Genomic DNA, 19,830 nt, shown 5'->3' with positions numbered 1-19,830 from the left:
CAAGCTGTAACGAGGTGAAACAGACACCTGAGAGCATGCCAAGGCAGGTTAGTGTTGCCAATTAGAGCATGCTGAACTTGCAGCCACTAGTACCTGCTCACTGCCCTGCAGACACACTGCTGGCAGCAGGCTGTTAACATTTAACCAGGGCCCTGGGGCCGCTGCGGTGCCTTGGTGAGCCTGTGGAAACCTACACAAGCTCCCTGGCTTTTGGCTGCACCCATTAAGGGTTCAACACACAGCCATGGCACTCCTGGAAGATGACACCAGCAGCTTCCTACAGGATCTGTCCAGCCAGGAGCTAGGCCTGGATTGCAACAATTAGGCTAGTACTGATCCTGGCAATGACAGTAAGAATTAAGGACAAATATTTTTTACTCTCAAATTAGCCATTTTCCCAGTTTACCTATGTACATTTTTTCACTGCACCAGAGAGAATAGGAGCCCCAAAGGCAGGTGAAGCTTTTGATACTTTTAGGGTTGAGAGAGAGCAAGTGTCCAAAATAAAATGCATGTCATGATCAGGTCCTTCAGATTTACATCTTAATCCTTACAGTAACAAGGTCACAGCTGTTTAAAGCAGGTACCCATGCTGTAGTATTTTCCCTTGTGGAGAAGCAGGTTATGTATGAAAACCTAAGAGTGTCTCAGAACAGATCACCCATCCCAACAGCCTGTCCCCCAGTAGTGGTACAGAGCAGATCTCTCAGAAGGAGCAGAAGAACTGGGTGAGCACACACGATACCTCCTGGCAGTCTCCCAGCAGCCAACCATTTGAGGATCAGAGACTTCCTGTGCCAGACTCCTTTTTATCTATTTAGTCACCCTCAATTAATTTCTCTTTCATGAACCTGTCCAGTTGACCTTTGTACCCATAAAGCACACTATCTGGTTGCTCTAAGTGGATAGACAGGTATCCCTGGTATGTGAAGCAGCAGCATTTTACTGCTACTGAAGGGAGGAAACTACAAACCAAGAGCTTTAGCAAGGCTGCCTGCTTAACACAGCTCGTGATTTCCCCAGCACTGCCCCCCACCACGCAGGCTACGTGATGGAATCACTGAGGTGGGATACAGCTGGACATCTCAGTGCTACCAGGTTTGTAGGGACACAACAATGAGAAGCTGGAAAACAATTCAAGATTCAAGGGGGTTTTCTGATGGCTGAACTGAGCCTCTGAAGTATCTTAAAGCAAGCAAGAGTTTGCAGGAGCATCCCTATTTAAAGCACTATAAAGGTGCCTCTGCAAGATGCATCAGAGGATAACATGGAGAAATTCATTCCTTAGCTCCAAATCCACAAGGAACAAAACAGTGACTGAAATCATCAAATAGCAATCTTTAATTAGTGCCTCATTAAAAGCTTGTTGTGATGACACATTAAATGAAGACAGGGAAAGAAATGAAGCAGTATAGAAACACTTCAGACACGATACCATGACTTTGAAGCCAAAGTTCCATCAATTCTCCTCACAGCAAGAAAGAACTCATAAGACAAAAATAAACCCACCAGAACCATCAAAGCAAAAGTTACTGTCTCTTGGCACTACTGAAATATTCATCCATAACCCTCCTCACTGGTGTGCCAGCAAGAACTGCAGTACTTAAGTCCTACTTGAGCACTGAAAACAGCCTTTAAGTGGCATTGAAGTGAAGCAAAGCAACCATGCAGACCCCTTGGACTGGGGGGAATTTTGCCACCTGTGCTCAGCATCTGCATCTGCTCAATGGATCAGCGTCTGTTACCATGTGCAGCAGCTGAGCAAAGCACCTTTCCCTCTGGAGGCCTTTTCCATGGTGAAACTGAAGCCTCACCCAAGCCAGTCCTCCGATCACAAAGAATCACTATCACTGTTAAACAGATCCAAAATTAACCCAAAAAGAAGTGGAACTTGAAGACTCTTTTAAAAAAAAGCTTGGAAGACCTCTAAAAGGAAGCCCACAGGAGGACAGATTCTTGAAGATTCTATTTTATTCATTCTGAATTGAGCAACTTTGAGTGTAAACCAGAAATGTACAAACCAGGTCCCAGAACAACTACATTATTTAAAAAAAAAAAACCACAAAAAAAACCCAAAACCATGTCACAGATACTGTATTCCTGAGAATAAAACCATGGAAAAATCACCTAGCATCTTGAGTCTCTTGCCTGGAACACAGGCAGAGAATGCTTTCGCAGCCTGCAAAAGGACAGAGAGGGAAAGGTCATGATCTCACCCTTGCTCTGCACCAGTGCACACACTTCATTCTTGGGAGGGATGCTTGTGCTGTCTCTCTGATTTATACTCCCCAAAGACTCCTGGAAGGAGTGGAGTCTCTGGAATCCTGTCTGAGCCAGCCCAAGCACTGTAAGGATTCCTAGAGTTTGTAATCCAGGAATACCATCCCCTACCATGCCTCCAAAAGCCATGGCCAAGCCTTCTACGAGCAGATATTCACACTCTCTAAAAATAGAAATCCTTATGCCTGCAAGCACATCTCACCACCACGTATTAGTTTCTATCACTGGAAGTGTTGAGGAGCCTGCCAGGGTGACAAGGCACACTATGAACCAAACCTGAAATAGACAGAGAAGATAATGGATTTTTTTTTTTTTAAAGGCAAAATGAGATCTTATATGTCCAGCACTGAGAACTGAGTCTACCTAAATCACAAAAAAGCTCCACGTTCCCTTCTGCTCCCAAGGATAAGCTGTGCTCCAAGCAGATCCTGTGCTGTTAGCTGTTAGTTCCTCCAGGCAACTACTGCAGGGAAGTTAATTCTGTTTCCAAGTCACATCTTCAGGGCTCCTTTTGCATGTTTGCTGTCAGGCATCCAGCACATCAAGGCAAACATTTGGAATAAAGCCTTGGGTGCAAGCCACATTTGTTGCTAAATAAACAAAGCCAATGCTACAAAAAACAATCATGCTTCAAGGTATAAAGCAACAGGGTTTTTTGGCCAAAGAAGCACCCACCCCCTCACTGTATCCCCCATCTGGGAAGATACCTGGGCAAGTGATACCACTGCTGCCTGAAGCACTGATAAAGGCCAAAGGCTGGGAGTGGCCAGGAGAGGAGATAAGCCATTGGACTGACCTAGCAAATCACACCCTTTGTTCAGCTCGTTTCCTGGGGATTTGAAACAGCTCTTCCCATTCTCTCCAAACCCAGATAAATAAAGAGTGATAGCTTTAGAGCTTTTCAAGTGACAAGAGCAGGAGGAAAGACAGGCCTTTAGTAAGAGGCTTTAACGAGGGCACTATCAGCTGACATAGGGACCTGTACATCGGCTTATTGAGCAGATTCCTCCCACAAACAGTGACAATAGCCTGTTCCCTCACATCCCACTCCAGTAAAGCTTTAGTACTTCCTGTATCCATGTTCCTGACTAATTAAAACAAAACAAAACCAACCCTACCACAACTAAAAAAAGCCAACACCATCCTGAAAAGGCCGACCTACAGCAGAGGACTGGAGGGGGAAGAGATTAATTTTCAGTGCTGTAAGCCCCTCAGGGGTCTTGTCTAGTCTCAAGTATCTGATAAGTATCTGACATCCCAGGACAATGCCCAAGTACTGAAATTTCAGAACAATGCTGAAAAAAAGGCAATAATAATGTTGCAGGTTGCATGGGACAAACAGTGTGCAATTAGAGAAGAGCAAAGAGCTGGCACAGAGCACTATAACCTCGTCCATGGCACCTGTTCTTACTGGTGTGCTACACCCAGTGGTGCTACTTGAGCACTCTGAAGGACTGGAAATGGCATAATTGAGCTGCAACATATCCACAGAAATACTATTTGCACTTTTTCTTCCAGATGTTCCCACACCCTCCATCTAAGCTGAACAGAACACCCACAAAAAGGTTTGCGGTTAGGGCAAAAGTAAATCCATTATCAAATTTCTCTGAGACTGTCCAGGAAGTTTACATTGTGAGAGGAAAATCAAATTTTATGCATCTGATTATGAACACCACACATCTCAAAGTAAACATGGCCAGCCTGATTTGGGACTATCCAGGACAGAAAATGTTCAACAACTGTAGGAAGAAATGTATTTAACACAGGGAGTATCGTAAATGAACTCTAAATTCTATCAGCTTATTTTCACAGTTCTTACTCACTGGAAACCACCCTTGTCTTTAGTTTGGTTCCTTTAAGTTCAGCTCTTGTCTGAATGGTTTGTGCTCAAATATAGCTGTACTGATAAAAATGGGTGCAATGTTCCATAATTCTCTACAGATGGATAAAGAATTCTCTCTCTATCATGCTTCTGAGAGTCCCTCTGTGCAATTGAACAGGTGTATCAAATATTTCCAGTTATCCTCTCACAGTCATAAAAGCAGAAAAGAAAATTAAGGGCAAAAATTTAAATACTACAGCTGGAATACCGAAAGCCGAAGTTATTAATAGATTTTGGACAAAAATATATAAAACATGTTTTGTAAAAGTGTGAAAGAAATTAAGTCAGCTCTGGACCAAAAGGTGTGCGTTTTGGGATTTGATGGGTTTTTTCCTTCTAGGACTCAAAAAAAGACTTCTTACTTTGAAAGAGGTTTCACAACTTTAGGGCAGATCAGTCAAGCAGACAATGATGCCTACCAGAATATATATCAGCAAATGCTGTCCAAGATTTCAAGACAAGTAGATTTGAGTCCCAACAGTGAGTGGCTGGTCTGTTCCCAATAAAACACAAACCTACCTCCTTTCAGAGTTTGACCAGGAACACATTTTAATGAAGTCAGTGGAGAAAAGGTGTCCCATTCAGTCTCTTTGCCTGCTTTGAAAGGTCTGAAACCAATGAGCATCTCAACAATTATTCTAGGAAATAGGTATTTTCTCCAAGCACTTTTGTTGGCTTAAACAAAATTGTTAATTTTGCTCAACTTTGAGATTCAAGTAAACTAAAAACCTCAGAATTATTCTCAGGTCAAACCCATGAGATCCAAAGAAAAAGGGCTAATTTCACATAGTTTGGTACTGAATCATGTGGTAAAGCTGGGCTCACACAGTTTTTAGGACAACATGTTTACACAAAATTGGATAAACAAAATCTGTGAGGAATTCACCCACAAGTGCATTTTAAAAGAGTTTATTCTTGGCACAGATGGGGACAACTCCCATCAGCTTGAATAGAAAACTCACCTGTTTATGCCAGGGCTGACTTTGTTCTCCAGCACCTGCAAACATGAGGCCGAGGAGCAGCATCCCCACAGCAAACTGAAGGTTCCTACCTTTGTGAGGTCACTCTTTTTCATGAGGTGAACAGCAGTGGTCAACCAGGATGTGGGTTGCTGTGTTTTCAGAGATATTCACCAGCCATATTTAAGCAAAAAAAAGCACACTTCTTCTGTCCATCTTAAGGACTTGTTTGGAATTATAAAGACATATGGTATTTTTAGAGGCTGAAACAAACTGACTCACACTCACCACTGCCAATTGAGAATAAGGCACATTTACTGATGTAACCAATGTTCCACTTCAATCTGCTTTCCCATCAAACCTCAACATTTTATTTTAGCTGCAAAAAGGTTTATTAAAACCCTGTGGCTACATGATAATTCTCTCAACTGAGAAATGCGAGGCTCAAAAAACCCAAACCTATGCAGCTGCACCCATTTTAAAAATCACCTTAAGTTGCAGAGCATTCCACAGAGTTCATATTTTATTGTGGTGTTTAAATGAAAAGAAAACTAGTTGTTCCTCTGATTTTTTTTTTTACACATCCAAAATCAAAGCAGTACAGGGTAATATCTCCAACTCTGTCACCAAACCCACTTGTGGATTCCTTTTGCTGTCCTTAACTGGCAGAAAATAATGATTTCTATTTGTCTTACAAAAGCACCTTTGCCCTCTTCCCCACAAGCTCAGGTTTTGTGGTATATGAGTTAGACATAGCTGCTTACCCACCCATTTTAGCAAGAGTTGGAAGTTTAAATCCTGGAACCTGAGCTGCATGGGGGGTTTAAAACTTGTTAGATGGAAGATTATATATATACTGTATTTATCAGTTGGTTGCAAAGATACCTCTTACACATGAAGCAAGAATATCTTTGCAAGAAGATACCCAAGATAGGATATTTTAATTTTCTCAGTGTTCTGCTCCCAGTGAAGCAGCTGAGTGAATGACACACCACTTTTCTCCTAGATGACAGCAAACAAAAAGCACAGGAAAAATTTATACTGTAGTGAATCACATGCATATTTTGACTGGTGGAAGCTCTGCCAGAGAATGGAAAGAAAGATTAATTTAGTTGGTTTATCCCTTCCTTCGACTTCCACGCAGACTAACACAGTGGCTCCTCACAAAGGCTGCCCACAGGCTGGCAGGGCTCCAGGCAGGCACTGGTGTGTGCCGGCTGTGGATCAGACAGCACTTTGTCCTGGCCAGGATGTGGTCTGCCTTTGTAACGAGGCCCATGCAAACGGGCGCCCATCGGCCCCTGCAGCCGGCTCTGGCAAACACCACTTGTCCCCTCGCTAGACATAAATGAACTGTAACTACCTCAAAGGAGAACAAACAACATAAGAAAAGAAGGGGAAACATCCAGATTTAACCAGATTAACGATAACGGCTCTCCCGAGGGAAGGCTCCCTGAAGAGGAGAATTCAGGGACTTATTAGCAGCCATTAACCACGTTTCTGGTTTGTGATGTGCCATGCAGTGAAAAGTACAAATCTATGACTTCCCCTGTAGAAGAATTTAGGGAGGATTATTAGCTTCACAGAAGACAGATTAGTCACAGCATAAACTGCTGCCCTAAACATTTCATATTTGTTTTGCATCCCCAGCATCGTGCTAAAAATAAAAGGGACAGGAAAAAATATCTATGCTGGGCTTAGAAGAAAATGCACATCACACTACAACCATCACCATTCCTCTGCTGCACTAAATACTTGTTATTCATCTTGAGCCCTTATTTTTGTCATTTCGCTTAAGCCTGAAACACATGGACTTCAGAAAAACTGCTTCTTATCGGAAATTGCTATCACAATGTTTGTATTAAGAGAAGGAGAACAATGAACAGCAAGGATCTCAGAGATTTTCCTCAAACTTTCTTACCTTAGTCCTGCCAGAATGCTGTTAATGCACGATCTTGGGAAGAAAGATCAACAGAATTTCCGCTGTGTCTCATTCTCAGGGATGCAGGACTCCATTTCTGAAAGCAGAGAGATTAGGGTGACTGAAATCTGAAGTACAGATACTGTGCTGGGAGAATGGGCGCTGACAGCAGGCTCTTAACTCATCAGCAGATGCAGGTCTTGTTGACTGTATTTCAACTCAGTCATAGAAGCAAAAACCCCATGAAAGCAGCAAGAAACAAGGAGCAGCCAGACTGGCCTCTCTCATGATTAACACAAGATAACCACCTCTATCCATCTACAGACTCCATTGCTTTGGATAGAGAAAACACAGTTTTCTGGGGACTATTGGACCCAGATATATCATGTTTGGATAGTGGAGCACTTGCACCAAATTAAAGCAAAGATGTGCCTAGGCAGGTGCAGCTGACACTGAAATAAAAACTCCCCTCCAAACTCTGAGCTGCTCAGCAACTTAAAAATCGGTACCCAAGTGTGAAACACCACAGCTCCCCCTCCACTTTCCTCACGGGTCTCAGGCCCAGGACAAATTATGCAGATAATAAAAAGTAGAATAGGTAAGTATGTTGGACTCACCACATTTGCAGCATCCTCAGGCCAACAGATTCCTATTCCATCCTGACCTCATCACAGAAGATGCTTGAAACCATTTCCACTAAGCCTCTTCACCAAACTTCAAATCAAGGTGATACAGCCACCTTTTATGTGCCAAGAAATAAAACAGAAACTAATACAATTTGGGCCATTCCAGAATAAAAAACCTCTCTGTTTCCAACTCTATTCTTACAGAATGCCATCAGTAAGAGTTCCCAACATTAAGCAGATATCGGTTAGCAAACCCTGTGCCAATAATTTAATCAAATTTGAACCTGTGGTCAGCTCTTCCTTCTTTGGGAAAACTGAAGACCCTTCACCTTCCACAATTTTTAAAATGGAGATTCCTCAGCTGCCAGGCAGAGACAGAGTGTAAACTGCATACAAACTACACTGAAAACATTCATCAACAGGTGCTTGGCACAAGGCAGCTCCCTGTTCCTGGTTTGGGAAAGAACTTCTCCAACCAGAAAGGGGGTCTAGAACACAGCAATGAGAGGCCCTTCCTCCAGGTTGCTTAGTACAGAAGGGGCTCAACAGCGCTTGCCTTGCTGCTCAGTCAATGATTTGGGACCTCTTTATGTACTAAAACCTCATTGCTTGCCCTGCTTGTGCAGCTGAGGTTCAAGTCAGGAACAGATCCAGCAAAGGCTGACATTATTCCAGGGCACTCTGAATTGGTGCACTGAGAACTGTTGTGACAGAACATCTAGCCAAACCTTTTTTTTCAATTTCACTTATACCAACACTGGGGTCATACAATATACTAGAACAGCCTTCCAGAAAAAAATTAACCTTGGGATTTATAAATCTCACTTACAAATCACAAAGACTCCAGCTTGGCAATAACATTCATCTGTGTTATTGCACAGTCTCCAGGTACTTCTTGCTTCTCATTCTCTTTCAAATGTTTTTGTCTCCCTGGAGCACCACCCCCTTCCCCAGCCAGTTCCACTCTGTTCCTAATGGAGATAGGGTTAAATTTACAAAGTGTTTTCATCCTAATTACAAGCCTTTCAGCTAGTACCTTGGTCTCAGCCTCAGCAGGAAATGATATGCAAAATATACTTTCATGCATCTGACAGTCCCCAAAACTACCGGCCATATAAATTCTGCCAATTTACTCTAATTAAAGCTAAGCAGTGTCGTGTGTGCTTAAACGGTCAATCTGTCTTGAAGTAATTACACCTGAAAGCAGGAATACATCAGTTTCCTTCTCTTGGAATTAAACTCAGATGGGGCAGCTGAGAAACAGTCAAGGGACATTTGCTAATGATTAAATCCAAATCACATCTCCTTGCAGTGCTCTTAGCAAGTACAAGCTGCTGCATGGATGCTGATGGATTTGTGGGGGAAGGAAGCAGATGGTACAAGGCACTTGTCAACACAGAGCTGCCTACACAAGACTCTCTCTCACACCCAGTGCTGCAGAGGCTCGTGCTCTGAAGCCGTGCAGCAGGGAGGCAAAATGAGTCTTTGGGAGAATGTAAAATATATGTTATGCTTGCAATCAGAAGAGCCAGCAGGCAGAGCTCCTGGTGTGCCAGAGAACTCCCACCTTCCATACTACCATGTCAAAAATGTCTCTCATCTCTTGATGGTCTTTTCTAAAAGACCAAAGATGACTTTCTAGAAATAGCAACAATATTGACTCACTTAGGAAAAGATGAAGAGGCTGCATTGCTCCATCCAAATCCTCCTTCCTGCTCTTGTGTACAGAGCAAGGAGCACAGAAGGCAGAGAAGGAAAGACAAAAAAAGAAATCATTAACCACTAACCACACTTACACAACCATATTTTGCTGTGCCACTCAACAGCAGCACGTAACTCCAAATTCCCATAACTCCTGACACAGTGCTCAAAGACTGTTAGTCAGAAGGATGCTTACTTTGGCCCCCTAGGAGCTGACAAATTCCGCTTTATCTCCCTGGGATCTGACGAGCCCATCCTGTCACACGGGAAGACGATTATGAATGACAATGCAATGAGTAACTTCTTAAACAGGCAAAAAAAAAGTCTGACTTGAATATTCTTCTTAGATTCTCATCCTTTGCTGGTTCACTGATATGTGCTAAGTTTCCCAAAAGGAGAAGGACACATCACTAGAAGACAAGGAGGAACCAAGTTTACTCCTGTATCAACATATAAAATCTTATATAGATGCATCATGGAAAGATTAACCTAAATCCATGTTCAGCCTCTGAAACCATAGTTTGAAAGATGCAGTAAACTATGAAAGGACAGGCCGAGGACCTGAGAGGCTCTTTAAGCTATCTGTGATTTGTCCATCCTCAAAACAAACTAAAAAAGCAGTTTTCTGTGAAGTTTATACTTGCACTACTTTTACAAGGAGTGAAACTCTGTTGCCTCCCAATATCCCATTAATCATCTTCCTTATTTAAACACAAACATGGTTTTATTTGGGTTAGATTAAAATATTCTGAAGGATACCTATTTAGGAGTCAGAATTCTTTATTCCTTAATTATGGTACAATCCAGCCATACTCATCAGAACAGGCCAGTTCTTTCTATCCGTCTGAACTGGGACCTTTCCAAAATGCCAAAACCAGATATCTTCTGGTGTACCTAAAATAATCTACTGGCACTTATCTAGAAATATTCTGGGTTCTCAAAACGCAAGCACAAATCACTCTGTGACTGAATGTCATAGTTTGTGTTTTGTTAAAATATTCCAGAAGATTAACCTGCTAAAACACTTGGGGGTGGAGGGGGTGCCTTTAAAAGCTACTTTGGCATTAAAAAGCGTGCCATATTGGGCACGGAATAGAAGGGAAAAGACAAAACCAAAGAACACAGTTTTTCATTATCAGAACAAGGCAAAGCAGGATCAGCTGCTTTTTGAAGATAATTTGTTGTTGAGAGAGACCTCACATAGTCCCCAAGGCTGCATTTTCCATTCCAGTCTCGCTGTGGAGTATTGGTTGCAGCAGGACTGTTAATCACTGCTAATTGTGAGGACAGCACTGAGGCAGGAACAACTGTCCCCAGTGAAGCCAGCTGAACCAGTAAGTTCATTTTAGCTTCCTTAAGGGCTTTGGATGTTAGTGATTTCAGGTCACTAACAGGAGTGGGAAGGTAGGTGCCTGGCCTAGCAGTGAAGGATGTTAGGACAGTAATCCTATTTTGTTATTTTAGCCCAGCTAACAACAGAATAAATTAACTTTTACCATTAAACCTGAACCAAATAGCCTAATCCAAGTGTAAAGCTTCTCAGCTACAGCTGTCTTGCCCTTTAAAAAAAGGAAAGGAAGAAAAGCCAAGTAAATATTCTCTATGGAGACATTTAAGATTCCCTTCCTTCCCCCCAGCAGCAGTAATGTATGTATCTTCATCTTTTGGACTTTTTCCAAAGTGCTTAACTTTGGAATCTACATATTATGCTTGCCACAGCAAGTGTCTCTTTAAACTAACGCTCCTCTCCCATACAGGTCTAAATTCTGTCACTCCTTTTCCCCAGAGTTTGCAGTAATGACTGGACAGCTTCTCTGCAGCAATTGTGGTCTGTCAGAAAAAACAAAGCAGAGGAAGTATGTATCATTTGGCTGTCTCCTTAATTTTAGTGTAACAATTCCATTTTTAGGTACAGAGAGTCCATAATAGAATGGGCACATCCGAGTTTAGCACACAAAGCTCTAAATAAGACTGCTGCTTTACAAAACCACAGCACAGAATGGCAATTGTTTGTAGCGTGGTAACCGCAGTGATTGAGAGATGCCCAAAGTAACTTGTTTTTTAAAGGGGAAACTTCAGTCTGTGGTGGCAAGCTCTGAAACCACCGATATAAATGGATTAGGCCGTGAGCACAGCAAACAATAGTCCCATTACTTTGGCTTAGGTCTGTTTTAAGAGAGCTAGAGAGTACTTAAAAAAAAATCCCCTTGGTCTTTCCAATATCACTGGAGGGCTGGGCAGGGGCAGAGATGCTTTCTGCAGGCTCACACCAGGATGTGCTAATATTATCAAGCCATTTGCTTTGTTGTCGTGCTATTCTTACTTAGCTTCTAATGCTCCATGAATGCATGACTGCTCTTTCCAGTCCACATAACAGCTATATTACTGGAGGTTCCAGCCTGTTGTTTTTCTTCGAAGCTAGGCTTCAGCCTTGGTTAATGTTTGCCCAGAAATATGTAATTGCGGACTTCCTCCTCATAAACCGTTCCAGAGCACAGGCTGCCATCCTTCCATGTTATTATTATCTGTGTGCCTGCAGGCTAGAGCAGGGTGTGCTCTCACATTTGAGAGCAGAGATAACCCTTTCCTTGCAGGAAAGGCACTCAATGCCTTGGATTGAGGCAGATGCTGCTAAAAAGAAATGACCTGAAAGCTTTACTGGTGTTATTTTCTGCCCTTAGATTATGGAATAAAAATACTTTTAGCACGGGCCTACTCTATCACAAATAAGTGTAAGGGAAGCTAAGTATAAAATCAGAATAACTGGAGTTGGAAGTGGCCTTAAAGATCATTTAGTTCCAACCCCTCTGCCAGGGGCAGGGGCACCTTCACTATCCCAGGTTGCTCAGAGCCTCATCCAGCCTGGCCTTGAACACTGCCAAGGATGGGGCAGCCACAGCTTCTCTGGGAAACCTGTGCCAGTGCCTCACCACCCTCACAGTAAATGGACCTTTTAACCCATTTAATTCATAGCACTGTGTATACTTACTCGTGCTTCTTAATTTTTTATTTCTGATTATCTGTGCATTTTTTAAAAACCCAAGTTTAAAAAAAACAAGCTTATTTTCTATATTTTCCCCATATCATTAAATAATGTCACCTACAGAAAAAAGTAAGAAACCTGGAGAAATTTTTGTAGAAAACTCAGATTTTCAAACAGACAGTGAGATATTAATTCAGCATAAGCATTTTCTGGAGAAACAATCAGCAAACTGAACACATATTATCTTAATTATTTTGGGCATAGGTCTTCAGTGCCAGAAATGCAGTATCAGCAATGACAGCAAAGCCCCGGGCACTAGCAGAAGGTAAGTAATGTTCAGGATTTACAGTGGTAAACATGCCCCTGTAAAGAAAGCTGCCTGATTTTGTGCTACTGATATAGATTTAAGAATCTCTCCTCTCCTAGGAATTGCCCACATCTTCCATGGATACCATGAAGAATCCAGGTCACAGTCTTCGCTACATTATGTTGAATGACCAGAAGGTTTGCAATGAAACAAACTCAAGAAACATGAGAAATTAAGCAGATGAAATTTCTCCAGGTACTTTGTAGGCAACAGGTCTTCTAAGGTCTTGCCCAGATCCCTGCTGGAGATAGCCTGGCGTGCTTTCCAATCTTGACATTCCCTCTTTGCCCTCAAACCATCCAGATGTGGGACCTGTCAGAGTGTGTTAAAGCTCACATCCAGTCTATTCACCTGGATTGCCTTGTTTCAAGGGTAAAGTGGAAACCAATTTGAGCCCAGGATCTCACCCTGATACAGGTTCAGGGTAAGTCTGGCGCACGCACCCAGTCCAGGAATTGGGAAGACCTCTTGGGTCAAGTAATCAGGCGTGGTCTAAGGGGTTCACTGTCCTTGAATACACAGATCACAGGAAACAGGGTGGGTAAGGCAGAACCTGCACACTAAACTAAACAAACCCGTGTCCAGCTCCTCTGCTCAGAAAGATTAGTAAATATCTTGAGTGCAGTGAACTAAAGCAGTACCTCAGATGGAGGAGTAGTACAGTGAAAAACCTTCACTTCCTCCCAGATTTAAATTCTTTAACAAGAGCAACAGCTGGAAAAATTTAGCCATCACTTAAACCAAAAGGTATCTTTATTTCTGACAACTGCTGGGTTTGAAACACGATGTTTTTAGTAGCTTTCAGATGCCTCTTCTTCCTGAGCTAACTACAAACTGCAGGACAGTTCAGAGAAGGGCTGTGTTCCACATAAAAATGAGATACAGTAGAAAGATATTTTAAAACAGAACAGAACAGTAGTGACAGCTTAGAGAACAGACTTACAGCTAGTAGGTTATTTTTGGAAGGAAAGGGCTCAGCAAGTCTCAGGATAACAAGCCAGAGCTCCAGACACATTGAGGACAGACTCTCACAGAGAAATTACTGAAGGGCCAAGAGTTTACTCTCAAGCCAGTTGCAATTTGCCATGCAAGGGAAGTCACCTAGTCAGGCTGAAAAGCACATATGAAATGGAAATTATCTCCTGAATCGGGAGTAGCTTTCCATGACTGACAAACCCATTGTCATTTCAGACTAACCCATGTGACAGTCATCCTCATGTTGTAACAGCCTGCCCTAAGACATCCCCCTATAAACAGGAATACTTGGTTTAGCAAAATGCTCAAAAAAGGCCAATAGGAGTTTGCTTCAGTAAGGAGCCACTCAAAACTGGAGACAAGCTACAGGACTGGGCCCTGGCAATCACAATATTAAAAAGCAACTAGAGTGGGATAATTTTTGAGCATGAATTCCAACAAAGCCAGCTTGCTGATAGAAGGTTGTTCAGCTACCGAAGATTTGTCCTTGGATTCCTGTTGAAATCAATCCATAAAAATCATATTAAAGGATTAGGCATCAAGCATTTGTGTGTTGATGTGCATAAGAAATTCTTCACTCACAGACTGCTGACCTTACATTCTTAAGAGGATCTTTTGCCCCATAATAAAGTGTTCACTGTCAACAGTAATTCTTGCGCTTCATGCATCTGTTGACAAAGCCTGAACAGGAAGCTTTTCTGCAGGTAAAAAGTTTAAATGCAGTGCTTCCACAAGGCCTTTGTCCAAAGCATGATGGAGGATTCGGACATTTTGGCGAACAGCAAGGTACCAGTCATGATATTTATGCCACAAGTGAACTGTGAAACAAAGAGATGCCATGCATTTACTTCAGAAGCTTGGTAGTTCAGGAATTAAACAGCTCTCCTTGCATATCTATCCTTCTGTTATCATCTGTATTTCTTTAGGCACAGACACACTTCTAGCACAATTATGCAGAATAACTCATGAGCACACAAAAGTGCTTATATTATGTCAACAATCCTTGCTTGTTGAATTAATAAATTTAACCTGCACTTGTTTTTATAAAAATGAACTATTTCAGGTGTCTGCAACACTGATTTCACAAAGCACTGAAATCATCCCTGTGCATAAGCCATGCACAACACTGAAGGACCAAAATGACATGTCCAACATAAGCCACCTGTGTTAGCAGGGAGCTCCAAGCAAAGAGATTAACAGACACCCAGAAAAAACACGTTCTACAATTGGCTGACCAATTCCCAACCACGTAAATCCAGGGAAGAACTGGGCACAAAGCTGGCCCACAACTGCCTTGTAGGCTGCAGCTACTTGGCCAGAGGAGGAACAAATCAAATTTTCTCACTGCAGACAGGACTGCACTCTCTGCCTTCTTTCTCTCCAATCATGCAGGAGTATTGGTGGCTTGGCAGCATTGAAATCCCTGCAGAAACATGTGGGGCAGACAAGGTCTGCTGTGGTCCCTCGCTCTCCTACTCTTCCATGGGGACAAGGTATCCAATGTATTTAACCTTCCCTGTCCATTCTGCTTAAAAAATAAATGTCTACTCTGATTTCTTACTGCTGGCACCTCCAGATGTTTCTTTGCTCAGGAAAGTTGCACCAGTTCACGCTAAAGCTCTCTGCAGATGCGCATCATTTTGCATGCCAAAGATTTGCTTGCTGCCAGCAATTAAACTAAATGCACTCAGCTACAGAAGTTACATCCATTGAATTGGAACTGGTGTTAGGAAACGCCAACTTAACACAACTTGCCAGCTAGAAATTCTATCTCCAGCCCTCTGCAGATAATTTCCTAGCCAGCCCCTTGTGAAAAAGTCCTGCTCAATGGTAATTGAATTTACTGCAAGAAGATGAAAACAACAAATACGGGAAAATAACAGAGCTTCATATCTTTGGGTAAAATGGAGTGCTTGTGGCTTCCCCAGCTCCACAGCTTGCTCTGTTATACCTCATCTATCAGTCCCAAAAGCATCTTTTACTTTTCACAGAATAGTTTACATTGGAAAGGACTCCTGGGAGGTCATCTAATCCAACTCCCAGCTCTGAGCAGGTCCGGTTAGATCAAGTTGCTCGGGGACTTGTCCAGGAAATAAGAGATTCAGTATTAAAGCACTGGGAAAACCATGAAACATTTCAAGGAAATCACATAGAAAAGTAATTAAAGTTAACATATGGAGCCTAAAGAGAGAGGCCCCTAGTTTGACTCCAGTTCCTAGATCCCACTCCTACCTTAGACCACAGGTGCTGAAACCAAGGAGTTTCTGTTCTACACATAGAGTTCAGAGATCAATGCAAGATAACAATCACAACTAGCCCTGCATGGCACAGTGTGGTTTCACCAACAATTGCTTTTGCATTTTCGGAAATGCATTTTTAGGACAGCTGTCCTATAAGCAGAGAGATCAGGTCCTAGCCTGATGCAAACCAATGCTTACGAGCTGACACCGACTGGGAAACTGCCTTACCATTTGGTTCTGTCAAGAAAATTCTCTGTAAGAAAATCTTGCATCTTCTGCTGAAATGCAAGAGACAAGCAGATTCTACCAGACACCCCCTGGTTCATACTGAATCACTGCTAGCACATACATTGGAGTCTTAGAGAAAAACAAAGGACAGAATGCAGGGTAACAAGCGATCAGTCACGTCTGACACGCACACTGTTTCCACAGAATTACTCATCTCTCTGAGGTCTGATAGATGTTAAAGGATTTTTCCTAATTCACACACAGATGCCTTGTAAATAAATGGCAGCTATTCATATGACTAAATAGTTACTTCGTAGGTATTTTTGACAGAAAGAGCTCATGGAGTTTCCAATAATGCCATCCTCAAAAAACATAAACTGCGCACTTCCCCTCCTTTCACTTGTTTTTCAGGAAATCATATTTTCAGACTTCCTGTGGCTGACAAGCCTGGGTAGGTCAGGCTGTGCTGTATCACATCCCACAGCATGTGGCAGAGTGTGAGCTTCCCACGGTGATGCTCCACAATGCAGCAGGTGAGAGAGTCAGACTGGGAAATGCAGAGCAGCTTTGATTTGTTTCAGTTTTTTCACTGCTGGCATGACGTACAGTTAAACAAACTGGCTGCCAAGGGAAATAGGAAAGGGATGCTCTGAGCTTAACTGTGTGGTTAGCACATTACATCTTTCTAGGAGTTAACCTACAAAGTTAAATCCAAATGATGGATTTGGGCATCTCTCGCTGGTAGTACCATCTGCTTTCACACCCTGACCTAGCTAATCCTAATCCTGCAGGGCTCTAGACTTTCATCAGCAGATAAATTCAGAATTTGATTCCAAGGACACTGCTTTTCCTTTTTAAAAATTTATTTGGTGGGATTTTCAGGCTAACTTTTCTTCTGCCTACTGCACTTGCAAGCCTTACTTCAAGAAAACACACTGGCTGTGATCACAGGATAAGATCTAGCCTGAGAAATCTTTCAAAAAGACTTCTTGGCAGCAGGTAGGGAAAGCAGGCATCCCCAGCATAGCCAACAGCTGTTTTCCTACAGTTTCCATATCCCTGAAGACTGGTGATAGGGGAAGAAAAGTGCATACAGCAGGACAAGAGAAGAAAGATGAGGTGAGAAATTAATATTCCAAATGTTCACTGCAGCAAGGAGCTGGTGTCCCCCTCCAGACAGCTCTGTGTCCTAGACACCAGATCACTGTATTATCTCTTTAGCTTCCCTAATGCTTCACTATGCACAGTACAACCATCTCCAAAAGAACAAACTATAAGCCAACACCACCCCATGTTTCTGACTCTGTAAGCAACCCTGCAATCTGATCTGTTCATCCCCCCTTAACAGCCATTACCATGCAAATGCAACTCTAACCAATCATTTTATTGCAAATAATTTTAGCAGAACCATACAGAGAATAGATTGATTCCATTATTAGCGACAGCTTGGGACTGTGAACTAATCAATATCCCAGTGTGCTGAGGGGGGGAGACAGCAAATCTAATCAAGACCCTACAGAACTTATACCTAGAATCCTAATTTGCAATTAAAAGCTTTGAGAATAATAATTTACAATCAAAAGCTTTGATTCCCGATGGCCATTTTTCTACCTTTCAAGCAATAACAATATACCACATTATACACATAATCAAATTATGATTTTACTGCTCTACAGATCTCTACATTCATCAGCACCATTTTCTCCCTAAAGGGTAAACAAATGAGAAAGGCAATTCAGAATCCTTTTGCACATATACTTTGATGTCCACACTTCTGCATGTTAGACAATACAAGGGGTTGTGACAAAGGGATTACAGCCAGATATCCCTAAATTAGCTTCCATTTATCTGCATATCCTATTCCTATTAATTACTCTACTGTAAAAGTCAGCATGCCCAAGGTCAGTGGTGTTCCAATCTGAGTAGATCTGGCACCTGGAACAGATGCTCTCCACCTGGTCATTAATTGCCCTCCCAACTGGCTACTAACACTATTTATGTGGACCTTGTCTTCCAACACACTGGAAGAGTTGTTCCATTTCTTTCTGTAGCCCTGCATTTGCCAAAAAGGCACCCATGCAAGTGGAAGCTGTCGCTACACTCATGCACTGCACAGCTCTGAATCAGGCTACACGCAGCGCTCTGCATTTTTCACCCACATACATGCTGCGGAACAAATAATCTGCTCCTTCGCTTAGGAATCCTTCAGTTCAACACACAAAAAAATGGCATTCTTTGTGAAGTCTAGAGCAGAAAGGGGCAAAAGCAATGCAAGGAAAACTGAGCTTTCCATCTGTTTATGTAGCTATCTGCTGCACAAAGCCAGAGCACCTGGCCGGAGCTGGGGAGACACACGAGTGTGGCACACAGAGCAATCCACCTTCCAGGCTCGTTCAGTCCTGCTTGCTTCAACCTAGTTGTGCTCGTGGATCCCTGCAAAGGGAAAAACTCAGAGCTCCTCCGTGCACACACTCACACAGCAAGAGAAGAGAGGTAAGTGATCTCCTCTTTCCCTTTCTCACCTTTCTCCCCCCTTCTCCACATATTTCTCCCAAGTATATATATCCCAAGCTGGGATATAATACAGCAGAGTTTTGTTTAAACCTTCCCAACACCATGACTGTGATTTAGGCAGCAAAAGGATTAAGCCTACATGCCTTAGGAGGAGGCAGGACAAATTCTTGCTCAGCCATATGATTTATTTGAACAGTAGCAGACCTGGAAAAAATTTTAAAAGGTAAGATGGGCAAACATTATACACAAAGGCACTTCAAAAAACTAATAATGCAATATTAAACAAACATGGAAAAGGGCATATTTGCCTTCTTATAAGGATTCTATCCTGTATCTCTCTGTACCCGCATCTCACTGGCCTCAAACTGATCACCACTGGCACAACCATGGGCATTACAGTTTGCCATGCAGGATGTGCTTCAAAATGCCAGAATTAGCTCGAAACACTGCAGCTCCATTTCTTCTAGCACATGAAATATTAGCAGTCAAGCTGCTCTTAGCACTGAATAAAATGCATAAGGCACTTGGCTTTTGTTAACAATGCTTATTTTGGATGTGCAACTCAAGCAGTGGTTTAGATCTAAATTCACAGTAATCCTCAGTACAAAACTAGGCTTAAAAAAAGTTACTGAAGTCCAGATGCTAAAATAAAGCCTTAAGGAACAGCCCTGATTAGCTGGTGGGGTGTAAGTGCTCTACCCTTGGAATAGCTTGGCAAGGAATTGTCGGAATTCCTCCCTCCTCTTTCCGGGGGGGAGCGGATGCAGTAACAGCTCCCAGGGGGACGACACTCCCTTCCTTTCGCCTGGGCTCCCTGCGGGGAATGGGTCTGGATTTGTTAGGCAGGACTGCGAGGAGAAGGGGGGGGGGGGGGGGGGGGGGGGGGGATGTAATCCTCACTCTTCACCGGATATGGACACAATCCGAGCTCAAGTTATTGACTTGTAACCTCACCACAAAAGGAACCATTTGAATTTTTGCTGCACTGCAAGGCTTGTGCAAAGGGCTGTTACTGAATTGTCAGGGCTTGCAGTGCCCCATGAGGCCAAGATCTGAGAGCAGTCTCAAACGCATGCCCACTTTCCACTACAAAATCACTTTTTAAGGGCAAAAATCCATGTATGCAAATAACCCAAAGGGATCGTGAAAAACCC

At 42.6% G+C, this 19,830-nt stretch overlaps 2 long non-coding RNA genes across 3 annotated transcripts in view; one reads left to right on the top strand and one right to left on the bottom strand.

Moving 5' to 3' along the window:
* LOC143693909 (uncharacterized) overlaps nt 1–7,176 on the bottom strand; it is a 185,343-nt gene extending 178,167 nt beyond the window's left edge. The window contains exon 1 of the long non-coding RNA XR_013181910.1: nt 7,043–7,176. This is a non-coding gene — a long non-coding RNA (uncharacterized LOC143693909). The remainder of the gene's footprint in view (nt 1–7,042) is intronic.
* Nucleotides 7,177–10,572: 3,396 nt separating this feature from the next.
* Nucleotides 10,573–18,571, top strand: LOC143693799 (uncharacterized). Of its 2 annotated transcripts, XR_013181754.1 has the most exons (4): nt 10,573–10,703; nt 12,617–12,677; nt 12,779–12,914; nt 18,468–18,571. It is a non-coding gene; the product is annotated as an uncharacterized LOC143693799 (long non-coding RNA). The 2 variants fall into 2 exon arrangements; XR_013181753.1 differs by lacking the exon at nt 18,468–18,571 and having other exon boundaries at nt 12,779–14,231.
* The last annotated feature ends 1,259 nt before the right edge of the window (nt 18,572–19,830 follow it).

Source organism: Agelaius phoeniceus, chromosome 4, assembly GCF_051311805.1.
Source record: "Agelaius phoeniceus isolate bAgePho1 chromosome 4, bAgePho1.hap1, whole genome shotgun sequence".
Lineage (NCBI taxonomy): Eukaryota > Metazoa > Chordata > Aves > Passeriformes > Icteridae > Agelaius > Agelaius phoeniceus.
This window is presented reverse-complemented; position numbering and strand designations above follow the sequence as displayed.